The sequence below is a fragment of the Bubalus kerabau genome, chromosome 15, assembly GCF_029407905.1.
Source record: "Bubalus kerabau isolate K-KA32 ecotype Philippines breed swamp buffalo chromosome 15, PCC_UOA_SB_1v2, whole genome shotgun sequence".
In the NCBI taxonomy this organism is placed as follows: domain Eukaryota; kingdom Metazoa; phylum Chordata; class Mammalia; order Artiodactyla; family Bovidae; genus Bubalus; species Bubalus kerabau.
In genome coordinates, this window is record NC_073638.1 from 48,608,364 (window position 1) to 48,622,543 (window position 14,180).

The 14,180-nt window shown below is 38.2% G+C and overlaps 1 pseudogene; it reads left to right on the top strand.

Annotated features, from left to right (window-relative positions):
- Nucleotides 1–12,731: 12,731 nt before the first annotated feature.
- LOC129628190 (olfactory receptor 52A5-like) lies at nucleotides 12,732–13,687 on the top strand (annotated as a pseudogene).
- Nucleotides 13,688–14,180: the final 493 nt, after the last annotated feature.

Genomic DNA, 14,180 nt, shown 5'->3' on the forward strand with positions numbered 1-14,180 from the left:
TGGAAAAACCATAGCCTTGACTAGACGAACCTTTGTTGGCAAAGTAATGTCTCTGCTTTTTAATGTGCTTTCTAGGTTGGTCATAACTTTCCTTCCAAGGAGTAAGCATTTTTTAATTTCATGGCTGCAATCATCATCTGCAGTGATTTTGGAGCCCCTCCCCCAAATAAAGTCTGACACTGTTTCCACTGTTTCCCCATCTATTTCCCATGAAGTGATGGGACCAGATGCCATGATCTTCATTTTCTGAATGTTGAGCTTTAAGCCAACTTTTTCACTCTCCTCTTTCACTTTCATCAACAGGCTTTTTAGTTCCTCTTCACTGTTTACCATAAGGGTAGTGTCATTTGCATATCTGAGGTTATTGATATATCTCCCAGGAATCTTTGTTCCAGCTTGTGCTTCTTCCAGCCCAGCGTTTCTCACAATGTACTCTTCATATAAGTTAAATAAGCAAGGTTGTCGGCTTACAGCCTGAGATATTCCTTTCCTGATTTGGAACCAGTCTGTTGTTCCATGTCCAGTTCTAACTGTTGCTTCCTGATCTGCATATAGGTTTCTCAAGAGGCAGGTCAGGTGGTCTGGTATTCCCATCTCTTTAAGAATCTTCCACAGTTTATTGTGGTCCACACAGTCAAAGGCTTTGGCATAGTCAGTAAAGCAGAAATAGATGTATTTCTGGAACTCTCTTGCTTTCTTGATGATCTAGCAGATGTTGGCAATTTGATCTCTGGGTCCTCTGCCTTTTCTAAAACCAGCTTGAACATCTAGAAGTTCATGGTTCACGTATTGCTGAAGCCTGGCTTGGAGAACTTTGAGCATTGTTTTACTAGCGTGTGAGATGAGTGCAATTGTGTGGTAGTTTGACCATTCTTTGGCATTGCCTTTCTTTGGGGTTACCCACTCCAGTGTTCTTGGGCTTCCATTATGGGTCAGCTGGTAAAGAATCCGCCTGCAATGTGGGAGACCTGGGTTTGATCCCTGGGTTGGTAAGATCCCCTGGGGGAGGGAAATGCTACCCACTCTAGTATTCTAGCTTAGAGAATTCCATCCAACACCACCAAGAGACTTTAACTTCCACTTTAAAACATAGAGCATTCTCTCTAACAACACTTAAACCTGCATAGATAAGGAATGACAAAAAACAGCAGTTGATTCAAGATAAATTCTGAAGACCATGCCACACTTTAATATTGGGTGGGCCAAAAGAATCATTTAGTTTTTTCATCAGATTGTATGAAAAAATCCAAATGAACTTTTTAGCCAACCCAATATTTCAACATGTTAACCCAACACATAACTGTAATTCTGGCCATGTTTCATTTTCTAATATCTACTTGTAAATCTATATTTAAAAAAATTTTAATCACATCTATTTATAGATATGTCTCTTTATAGATGTCTGCTTTTTATAAAATACTGATACACATAAAAATAATATAAAATCAATAATACCAATATCAGCAACATAAAAACTGTAAAATATTAAATAGAGTCTGTAAACATTGAATATTTTGGATAAGAAAGATAGCAAAAAATTGATTAAAATTAATTAGGTCTATTCACAATTGTTGCTGTTGTTCAGTCGCTCAGTCATGTCTAACTCTTTGTGACCCCATGGACTGCAGCAGGCCAGACTTCCCTGTCCATCAGCAATTCCTGGAGTTTGCTCAAACTCATGTCCATCAAGTTAGTGATCCCATCAAAACATCTGATCCTCTGTCATCCCTTTCTCCTCTTGTCTTCAGTCTTTACCAGCAAAAGGCTCTTTTCTAAGGAGTCAGTTCTTCACATCAGAGGGACAAAGTATTGGAGGTTCAGTTTCTGCATCAGTTCTTCCAATGAATATTCAGGATTGATTTCTTCTAAAATTGACTGGTGTGATCTCCTTGCAGTCCAAGGGACTCTCAAGAGTCTTCTCCAACACCACAGTTCAAAAGCATCAATTCTTCAGTGCTTAGTGTTCTTTATGATCCAACTCTCACATCGATACATGACAAATGAAAAACCATAGCTTTGACTATATGGATCTTTGCACAGTCATGTTTCTGCTTTTTAATACATCGTGTAGTTTGTCATAGCTTTTCCTCCAAAGAGCAAGTATTTTTTAATTTCACATCTGCAGTCACCATCAGCAGTGGTTTTGGAGTCCAAGAAAATAAAATATAAAACTGTTTCCAATGTTTCCCCATCTATTTGCCATGAAATGATGGGACCAGGTGCCATGATCTTCATTTTTTGAATGTTGAGTTTTAAGCCAATATTTTCACTCTCCTTTTTCACTTTCATCAAGAGGCTCTTTAGTTCCTCTTTGCTTTCTGCCATAAAGGTGGTGTCATCTGCATATCTGAGATTATTGATATTTCTCCAGGCAATCTTAATTCTGGCTTGCACTTCATCCAGCCTGGCATTTCACATGATGTACTCTGCATATAAGTTAAATAAGCAGGGTGACACCATACAGCCTTGATGTATTCCTTTCCCTATTGGAACCAGTCCATTGTTCCATGTCTGATCCTAATAGTTGCTTCTTGACCTGCATACAGATTTCTCAGAAGGCAGGTCAGGTGGTCTGGTATTCCTGTATCCTCAAGAATTTTGTACCGTTTGTTGTGATCCACACAGTCAATGGCTTTAACATTGTCAATGAAGCAAAAGTAGGTGTTTTTCTGGAATTTTCTTGCTTTTTCTATGATCCAGTGGATATTGGCAAGTTGATCTCTGGTTCCTCTGCCTTTTCTAAATCCAGCTTGAACATCCGGAAATTCTTGGTTCATGTTCTATTGAAGCCTAGCTTACAGAACTTTGAGAATTGCTTTGCTAGTGTGTGAAATGAGTGCAATTGTGTTTGAACATTCTTTGGCTTTTTCTTTCTTTGGGATTGGAATGAAAACTGATCTTTTCCAGTCCCATGGTCACTGCTGAGTTTTCAAAATTTGCTGGCATATTGAGTGCAGCACTTTAACTGCATCATCTTTTAAGATTTGAATCCCAGCTCAACTGGGATTCCACCACCTCAACTAGCTTTGTTTGTAGTGATCCTTTCTAAGGCCTACTTGACTTCACACTCTAGGATATCTGACTCTAGGTGAGTCATGGTTTTCTGGGTCATTATCTCATTTATATAGTTCTTCTGTGTATTCCTGCCACCTCTTCTTAATATCTTCTTCTTCTGTTAGGTCCGTATCATTTCTGTCCTTTATTGTGCCCATCTTTGCATGGAATGTTTGCTGGGTATCTCTAATTTTCTTGAAGAGATTTCTAGTCTTTCCCATTCTATTGTTTTCCTCTATTTCTTTGCATTGATCACTTAAGAAGGCTTTCTTATCTCTCTTTGGTATTGTTTGGAACTCTGAATTCAGATAGCTTTATCTTTCCTTTTCTCCTTTGCCTTTGGCTTCTCTTCTTTTCTCAGCTGTTAGTAAGTCCTCCTCGGAGAGCCATTTGCCTTGCAGTTCTTTTTCTTGGAGATGGTTTTGATCACTGCCTCCCATACAATGTTATGAACCTCCGTCTATAGTTCTTCAGGCACTCTGTCTATGAGATCTAATTTCTTGAATTGCTTCCTCACTTCCACTCTATAATCATAAGGAATTCTATTTCGGTCATACCTGAATGGCCTACTGTTTTTTCCCTACTTTCTTCAATTTAAGTCTGAATTTTACAATTAGGAGTTCATGATCTGAGCTGCATTGAGCTCCCAGTCTTGTTTTGCTAACTGTATAGATTAAGAACAAAAACAGCATTCATAGTTAATTAGAACACACCCTTCCAGAGGAATATATTTTAATACTCTTACCCAGTTTGAGTTTTACCTATATTTGAATGTTTACTATATAACTGAAAATATCAACAAATACATTCCACTGCGTTTAAAAATCAACTACTGCAAGTGTCTATAGGAAAGTAACTGTGTCTAATTTACACTTGTATTAATGATATATGGGCTTCCCTGGTGGCTTAGCTGGTGAAGAATCTGTCTGCAATGCAGGAGACCAAGATTCCATCCCTGGGTTGGAAAGATCTGCTCAAGAATGGAATTGCTCACTCTAGTATGGAGTGAGTATGAAATTCTCTTGCCTGGAGAATTTCATGGACAGAGGAGATTAACAGGTTGTAGTCCATGGGGTCACAAAGAGTTGGAAATGACTGAGTGACTAACACTGATAATACATACGATAATTCCTGAGACTTTCTAGAACTTCAGTAAAAATGGTATTGTATAATGACAAATTTAAATATTTCTCTGGTGTTTATCAATGGTATTCAAGAGCAACTAACCTGGGGGCTTTAAAGCAACATGTAGCACCATCTTACAGAGAATCAGTGTACTAGAGAGTTTATTCCAATATTATTAGTGTAAACAATGATGGTTGGCTTCCCTGGTGGCTAAAGAATCCACCTGCCAATGCAAGAGACTTAGAGCTGAGGTTTCAGTCCTTGGATAGGGAAGATTCCTTGAAGAAGGGCATGACAACCTGCTCCAGTATTCTTGCCTGAAGAATCCCATGGACAGAGAAGTCCTGTGGGCTACAGTCCATGGGGTTGCAAAGAGTCAGACAAGACTGAAACAATTTAGCATGGTACAACATGGCAGACAATGATGGTGCTTGAATGAATCAGGATATCATCTTAAAATAAAGTATGGCCTTCAGTCACAGCTGTCATGTGATAAACTGACTTCTACAACAAAGACCAGATTTTTTTAATTTAATTTATTTTAATTGGAGGCTAATTACTTTACAATATTGTAGTGGTTTTTGCCTTCAGATGTTTTATTCAGTCTCTGCTATTCCTCTACCCACACAACTTCATATTCTCAGAATTTTGTCCCTGTAGAGATCTGGTTTAAATTTTCTTCAATCAACCTTTAAGACTGAGGACTAAGAGTTTTTAAGAAAAACCTAGTACACAGGGAGAGATATCTGGTCTCCAATTTTAGACTGATGTTTAATTCTCAAAAGAAATAATCCAAAAAAAAGTCCACTTTAATAAAAAGAAGAGAGCATATTATTAAATATGTGTAGGTAGAATAAAATTTGGAATGACTTCTTATTAATTAACACGTAAATGGAAATGAACCTTAATGTATTTGGGTTTAATAAAATTTTTTAACATGAACTATATGAAGCAAGACATGAAAATATACCACGTAAGAAGGAATAAAAAATGTATTAATGGATAATCAGACATACATAACAGATACATGACTAAATAAATAGCAAAAATTGACTATATGTTTTCTACTGTATTGTCATAGGATTTAAGATTTAAGAACACACATAAGCTGAAAGTGAAGACATAGAGGAAGAAATTTCATGCCAATGGTAAACAAAAGGAGGCAAGAGTGGGCATTATTTTATTAGTCAAAACAGGCTTTTAATTAAAACTATCACTGAGAATTCCCTGGTAGTACAATTGTTAGGACTCTGCACTTTCACTACCATGGACCTGGGTTTGATTCTGGTAGGGGAATGAAGATTCTGAAAACCTTGCAAGAAGACCAAAAAAAAAAAAAAAAAGTCACAAAAAGCAAGTTAGTTAGGTTTGTTGCTCAGTTGTGTCTGAGTCTTTGAAACCCTTCAGGTTCCTCTGTCCATGGGAATTCTCCAGGCAAGAATACTGGAGTGGGTTGCAATTCCCTTCTCCAGGGGCTCTTCCCAATCCAAGGATTGAATCTGGGCCTCCTGCATTGCAGGCAGATCTTTACCACCTGAGCCACCATGGAAGCAAAACATCACATAATATTAGAAGAGTGAATTCATCTTGAGAATGTGTTGGGGGCCGGCGTGAGGCACTCCGCCCATGGCAAAGGTCATGAGGAAGGAGGCTTGACATACGCAAAGGCGGGATCGAGCCTCAGGAGTCCCCCTGGAAATCCTCGAGCATCTACCCCCATAACCAGAGCCTGCCTACTTTACTACTTTGTGCTCTCACCTACACCTCTGACTTTACGGGGGGCTGTCCCCCACCACCTCTTTCGGAGAAGGAGTTAACCTAGAGCTCCAGTTGATAAAAACCCCTGGGCGTGACAAGAGTGTTTTAACCTACAAACTCCTCTGAAGGTTCTCTAGCCTGCCTGACAGGTTTGTCTGGCCACATGTGATTGCTCACAGCCTCCCAACCGTGAGAGGCACGAGATGCTTTAAACCTTCTAAAAACAGGTTCTTTAGAAAAGTTAGAAAATTATTAGTATAAGTATAATGGGCTGATTAGAAATTGTATTGGTAAAGGGTTTTTTCATTTGTTGAGCCAATGTTTACTGCTAAGTCTCCACATCCCCTGCCCTTACACACATTAATGAATATATAAAAGAAATAAGTATTAACCTTTGATATAAATCACGTTAGACCTTAGGCTAAGTAAATTCTTTCCTTAACTAAAACCCAATACACCCTCACCCTATAGGAATGTAACTTTATTTGGATGGCGTCTGTTTTAAGAATAATCACCCCTGGAGAAATAAGTGTCCTGGTTGACTGACCGCTGTCACAAGGAGAGGGTCGTAAATTGTCAGCAGGCCCCCTGGCCAGAAGATGATGTAACACCCCTAAGACCTCTGTATACATTTGTATGAAGCACCTGACTTTGATAAAAGTCAGGACTGCTGACCCCGCGTGACTTTTGCATAACATCTCAGTGTATAAAAGTAGACCATGGAAAATAAAGAATTGGGATCAGTTCCTCGAAAGACTGGTCTCCCCATGTCTCTCTCTCTCTCACTCTGGTTGAGTCTCCATCTGGAGCGCGGAACCCACCATGCTTACTAATTATGCCTGGGCTTCTAAGATCCGACCGGGGAGGCCTCAGTGTCTCCTCTCCTTCGGGAGAACGGAAGGACGCCTGCGGCCTACGTAAGTGGTGCAAGCTTCTTGTCTTGAAGTTTTATTGGTCCCCCGCGTAAACCAAGCTACTCAGCCTCTTTTCTCCACTGAATTTTCCTACTGAGCTATCCTTATTCCATTACTCTTTATATCCTTAATTAGCATTTAATTAAGCAGTTGTTCCCTGACCCTCGCCTAGCCGTCTCTCCTTCGAATACCCTGGATCAGCTGGGGCTGGTCCCCGGCAAGAATGCATTACATGTACTAGACAACCCAAATATATGAAGCAAACTAAAGGGAGACATAGACAGCAGTACAAATATAGTAGGAGACTTTGATACCCCATTTTAAGTAGTGGATGGGACTTGCAATTCATATCAGAATTTGCCTCATTGAAAGGAAATGTCACAGAATACTTACTTAAGTAGAATCCATTGGGGTAGAACATGTTTATACTTAAATAGACTTTTAGACTTATTTGCACATGAGGGCAACAGAAATGGAACTCAGCCTAAAAAAAATGCTGTACTTAGCCTATGGAAAAAAGGAAAAGGAAGAATAAGGAGGTATAAGCAAGTTTTAGTAAAGACTTCAGGGATATTACATGTAGATAACCCAAGAGGGTATAATTAAAAACTCCTGAACCTCTTGTAGTTTAGCTAGTGGCTAATAAGTCCCTTATTTCATGTTCATAACTCCTTCTCCACAAATCCATTCAGTTCAGTCACTCAGTCATGTCCGACTCTTTGCGACCCATGAATTGCAGCATGCCAGGCCTCCCTGTCCATCACCAACTCCCGGAGTTCACTCAAACTCATGTCCATCGAGTCGGTGATGCCATCCAACCATCTCATCCTCTGTCTTCCCCTTCTCCTCCTGCCCCCAATCCCTCCCAGCCTCAGGGTCTTTTCCAATGAGTCAACTCTTGGCATGAGGTGGCCAAAGTACTGGAGTTTCAGCTTTAGTATCAGTCTTTCCACTGAACACCCAGGACTGATCTCCTTTAGAATGGACTGATCAGATATCCTTGCAGTCCAAGGGACTCTCAAGAGTCTTCTCCAACACCACAGTTCAAAACCATCAGTTCTTCGGGGCTTAGCTTTTTTCACAGTCCAACTCTCACATCCATACATGACCACAGGAAAAACCAGAGCCTTGACTAGACGGACCTTTGTTGGCAAAGTAATGTCTCTGCTTTTTAATATGCTATCTAGGTTGGTCCTAACTTTCCTTCCAAGGAGTAAGCGCCTTTTAATTTCATGGCTGCAATCACCTGCAGTGATTTTGGAGCCCCAAAAAATAAAGTCTGACACTGTTTCCACTGTTTCCCCATCTATTTGCCATGAAATGATGGGGCCAGATGCCATGATCTTCGTTTTCTGAATGTTGAACTGTAAGCCAACTTTTTCACTCTCCTCTTTCACTTTCATCAAGAGGCTCTTTAGTTCCTCTTCACTTTCTGCCATAAGGGTGGTATCATCTGCATATCTGAGGTTATTGATATTTCTCCCGGCATCTTGATTCCAGATTGTGCTTCTTCCAGTCCAGCGTTTCTCATGATGTACTATTAGGAAACATTAAAATTGGTGACTAAAAGCTTTCTTCTTCTAGTCAAGCTTGATAAATTGATGCCATGCCCCAGAATAACACAAATCTTGTTTTGGGTTTTGTTGGAGAATGAACACAGAAACATGATCTCAGACAACCTGATAAAAGATGAAGAGTATCTGTACTGCAGAAACAACAGAAAAGTATGAAAGATTGTCCCAGAGAGGTGAACTCATTGCAGATGGCCCCACCACCACATGGATTAGAGTTCCTGACATTGATTAGGTGCTCTTACAGAGGGTGCAGATGCAAAGAAGAGGCATTGTAGGCCAGAATGTAAAGGAATGAGACTGCAATCTCAGGAGAAGGAATGAGTTGATTAGCAATGAGAAATAGTTATATGAAGAACTGGTATTACTTTTCAGATATCAGGCAAGAACAGCCATGGCTTCCCACAGCAATTGACAAGTAAGTCCTACTTACAAGTAATGAATTCCTAAGTTTACCCCTATATTAATTGCCAACTTTTCCAATAAAAATCACTCCATCCCATCAGTCCTGTACTCACTTATGTACATCCGCCTGCCATCCTATTGTCTATGCTGTCATCTGATGCTCACATGCCAGCTTCTTATCTTTGAATAAGTCAGATACTATGTTCATATTTAAAGGAGTCCTATTCTCATTCTGATCTTTTCTAAAAAAAAAAAAAAAAAAAAACACAAAACTTTGCCCTTATTAGAAGGAGTCAACCATCTATGGATCAGAGAGTCACTGAACTAAGCATTGGGGATCAAACATGCCAAAATCAAACTAGCTAATTCTATTCACTGACTGAATCTATTCTAACTATGTCAGCTGATACAGGGTTCCTGTCATGAAATGGCCTAGCTGACTTCATTTTTTCACTTGATGTTTATCAGCATAAATCATGGCTATCCCTGCATTTCTGGTATGTTTGCTAATATTCAATATCGTTGATAGTTCAGTATCCTGTTAACTGATAGAACTTGCTGATATAAAGTAACTAGTTCTGTATTTGACTCCTTTTGAGAAACCTGTTCTTTCATTGTTTATTTTCTTACTAATCTAATCTCTTATCCTTGAGCTTAGAAAATGATTCATCTTCCATTATGTATATTTCATTAAGAATTGCTGCTGCTAAGTCACTTCAGTCATGTCCGACTCTGTGCGACCCCGTAGACGGCAGCCCACCAGGCTCCTGTCCCTGGGATTCTCCAGGCAAGAACACTGGAGTGGGTTGCCATTTCCTTCTCCAATGCATGAAAGTGAAAGTGAAGTCGCTCAGTTGTGTCCGACTCTTAGCAACCCCATGGACTGCAGCCCACCAGGCTCCTCCATCCGTGGGATTTTCCAGGCAAGAGTACTGGAGTGGGGTGCCATTGCCTTCTCCTCATTAAGTATTAATGAGCCCAAATTGGACTAATTTCATTATCATGGGGGTTATGACCACTGTAAACCAAGAAATTAGCCTCAATTTGCCCATGTTACCCACATACTCATTTTCCCATATTCAGTAGTTATCAAAAATGAGTCCTCCTTTCCCTATTATTTCTGCTGCTGATTTTCTTAAATCCTAGAGAGTCCTCCTTCTGTACTAATATGTATTTCAGAATTGCAACTATTTTGAGAATACAACCATTTTTAACATTTCAGGTGAATAAATATAGGCAAACCAAGAAATTTTGACCCAGGCTTGCCAAAAATATGTGCATTTGAATGATCTTTTCTTGCTCTTATTTTACATTTTTTTCAAAAGTCATCCAGTCTTATACAGAAGAAATAACATAAATAAATATGTAAGTATATTATTCTCATTGATGACAAATGTATCTTTTTCTCTATTTTCTTTCATGGGGATCCTACATTAAATTATGCATCAGAGTCTGAGAACCTACTGGTCCAAACTGATTGTATCTGATTTAAAGACAAACTCTTGCCTAGAAAATTCCATGGATGGAGGAGCCTGGTGGGCTACAGTCCATGGGGTCACGAAGAGTCAGACACGACTGAGCTGACTTCACGACGAAGAATTAACAGTCTTGAACAGTAGCTAAAGGATACTCTATGGAGGGATTCATCAAACTCTGATTAAAATACAATTTACAAGCAAAATAAACAAGTCTAACTGGTTTGATGTTAGAGAACCCCCCAAATACTTTAAAAGTTTAGGTTCTTGTAATCAGGCTAAGTAGAACTGGAGTCATAAGTAACACTAGTGTTTCAGGGTTTATGCTGCACATGAGGTAATGTGGTTTCCACAGCCTATGAATTCAAAAAAGGAAGCTATTTGTCAACTGGCTATCTTACTGAATTTTTAAAAGGCAGAAGGGCTGTTTTGCCACCTTAGATTTTGAAATTATTTGAGTTAAAATAATACCTTTATGTTTTATATTCTTCCCTTTTCAATATCTTCCACAATCATCATTTCTGCTTAGGACACAATTTTTCAGTGAAAACTATTGATTCACAATTTCACCATATGTCTCATTTATGTAATTTTGTACTAATTCTTTCTTTTTTGGAGTGCCCTTCTTCATCTCCTTTATCTGGTTACTACTTACTGAAAAATGATTCACCTTAATAGCCAGATTTATTCTGCCCATTTTGATTAAAGGTACATAAATATTCATTCTTATTCAGTTAAAGGCTATTTTCCCCAATGTAAGACTCTAGAATAATGGTTAGCAACCAGGAGTGGTATGCCCCACCTTCCATATCTAGGGGATACTTGGCAATGTATGATATATATTTGGTCATTATGACAAGAGAAAGCAATCAACATCTTGTGGGTAGGAGCTAGGGATACCACTTAAACTTCCACAAAACAGAAAATCCACAACACAAAAATCTATCTGACTTAAAATGCCAATTTTGCTGTGACAGAGACTTAGCTCTAGAAAAATATCAATTAGATAAGGTAAGGAAGATAAAGACTCTGATGCTGGGAGGGATTGGGGGCAGGAGGAGAAGGGGACAACAGAGGATGAGATGGCTGGATGGCCATCACTGACTCGATGGACATGAGTCTGAGTGAACTCTGGGAATTGGTGATGGACAGGGAGGCCTGGCGTGCTGCGATTCATGGGGTCACAAAGAGTCGGACATGACCGAGTGACAGAACTGAAGGAAGATAAAATATTTTAAAATTCTTAAAGATCTCATATATTCATATATAACATGCAATATATATATATATATATATATATATTTATGTGTGTGTATATATAAATAAATGGTATATGTTAAATTTGAATTCCAGTCTCTAAGCAGCAGATAGAAGGTTAGAGAGCTGTAGTTAGACTGGAAACAATAGTTGCATATTTCATCTTGTTTATCTTGTTTATCATTTACTCATTCATGGGTACTAAGGTTGTTTCCACCTCTAGACTATTGAAAATAATACTACAATAAACATAGATGAGCTGGGTCTGCATATATCTCTTCACTATCATATTTTTACTTCCTTTGGACATACAAACAAATGTGGAAATATTGGATCATACAGTAAACCCTTTTCTGAATTTTTTTATGAACTTCAAAATTGTTTTCCATAGGTTGAAAAATTTATGTTCCCACTAACAGTGAGCAAATGTTCCCTATTCTCCATATCTTCATCAACACTTGTTCTCTGTTTGTCTATTGATGGAAGATCTTTAGCAAAGTGATATCTCATGGTAATTTTGATTTGCATTTCCTGGATAATTAATTTGTCTAGCTATCAGGAAGAAGAAACTCCTGCCATTTGTTACAATAATAATAGACATTAGAGATATTATGTTAAGTCAGATAAGTCGGACAAAGAGAGACAAATACTACATCATAAGATTTATATGCAAAGTCTTTAAGCAAATGAACTCAAAGAGTAAAATGGTGGTTACCTGGGAATGAGTGCTCAGAGAACAGTGGGCATATTGTTTCAGGTTACAAACATGCAGTTAAATAAGTAGATAAATAAGACCTGAAGATCTAATGTATGGTATAGTTTTATAGACATTATTATACTATAAACATCAAACATGCTAAGAATCTATTTATTTATTATCACCATGAAAAAGAAAATATAATTATATGACATGGTAGAGATGCTACCTACACTACAGTGGCAATCATATTCCAATATATGAATGTATCAAGTCACTGTATCATGCACATTAAACTTACAAAATGTTATCTGTCAGGTATATTTCAATCATAGAAAAAGGATAAAGTGGTATCATCCAAATCTAAAGTATATTTAGCTAAAATAAATGAATTTCTTCTTTGACTTATAAACTCTTGACAGGAATCAGAAGATGACACAACATACCACTCCTTGATTCTACTAATCAAATCAACATGCTCATATCCAATGGCTCAGTCTTCATGCCTTCTATATTAACACTCATCGGGATTCCTGGTTTGGAGTCAGTGCAGTGTTGGATTGGGATTCCATTGTGTGTCATGTACCTTGTAGCTGTGATTGGGAATTCCCTAATTATAATGATAATCAAACAGAAAAACAGCCTGTGTAAACCTATGTACATATTTTTGGCCATGTTGGGGGCCACAGACATTGCACTTAGCACCTGTATTCTCCCCAAAATATTAGGCATCTTTTGGTTTCATTTGACAGAGATTTCTTTTGAAGCATATCTTCTGCAAATGTGGCTTATTCACTCCTTTCAGGGTGTTGAATCAGGTGTCTTGCTGGCGATGGCCCTAGATCACTATGTCGCCATCCATAACCACTTGAGACATGTCCCTGTCTTCTCAGGACAACTTTTGACTTACAGTGGAGTTGGGGTGACACTCAAGGCTGCCTTACTTGTAGCACCATGGCTGGTACTTATTAAATGTCATCTTAAATTCTACCAAACTACAGTCATCTCCCACATTTATGGTGAGCACATGGCCATTATGAAGCTGCCTACTGAAGATATATGGATCAACAAGATATATGGTCTATTTGTTGCCTTCTCTATCTTAGGATTTGACATAATTTTTATTATTCTGTCCTATGTTCAAATCTTTATCACTGTCTTTCAACTGCCCCAGAAGGAGGTGAGATTCAAAGCCTTTAATACATGCATTGCCCACATTTCTGTCTTCCTACAGTTCTGATCCTTGGCTTCTTCTCTTTCTTCACACATAGGTTTGGTTCTCATAAACCACCATACATTCATATCCTTTTATCTAACCTTTACCTGTTAGTTCCACCTTTTCTCAACCCAATCATCTATAGAGTGAAGACCAAACAAATCTGTGACCATGTACTAACAATATTTGTATCCGCCAAACATCTTGATCACTAGTGGATCCTTCTAAAGAGAATTTGTGTTAGTTTAAATAGCAACATTCATGTGCTAAAAGCCAAATATAAAATTTCTACACTTGAAAAAATATGTTAATTCTCAGATGCTTATAATTGAGATATTTAACAAATCATCAAATAATTAATAAATTTGGTTTATTATTCTTACAAAGAATAAAATTCTCTTGAATTGTGATTTCAAATTGTTTCATTTATTCTTCTGTTCTTGGCCTGTCCCTTGAAATCTAGAGCTTTTCTCTAGACCTACATAAATAAGTAAATTGCAGAAGACACTTATTCTAGGTAACTCCCAAGGACCATGTCACATATTCATATTTTCAAACTGTTAATAGAACCCATAGTTGTCTTTTGGTCATATCTTGTTTTCTAATATTTGTTTCTGAATCTATATTTTGACAATTTTTAATAGCTTCTACTTTTGTTTTGTTGTTCTTGTTGTTCAGTTGCTAAGTCATGTCTGACCTTTTGCAGTC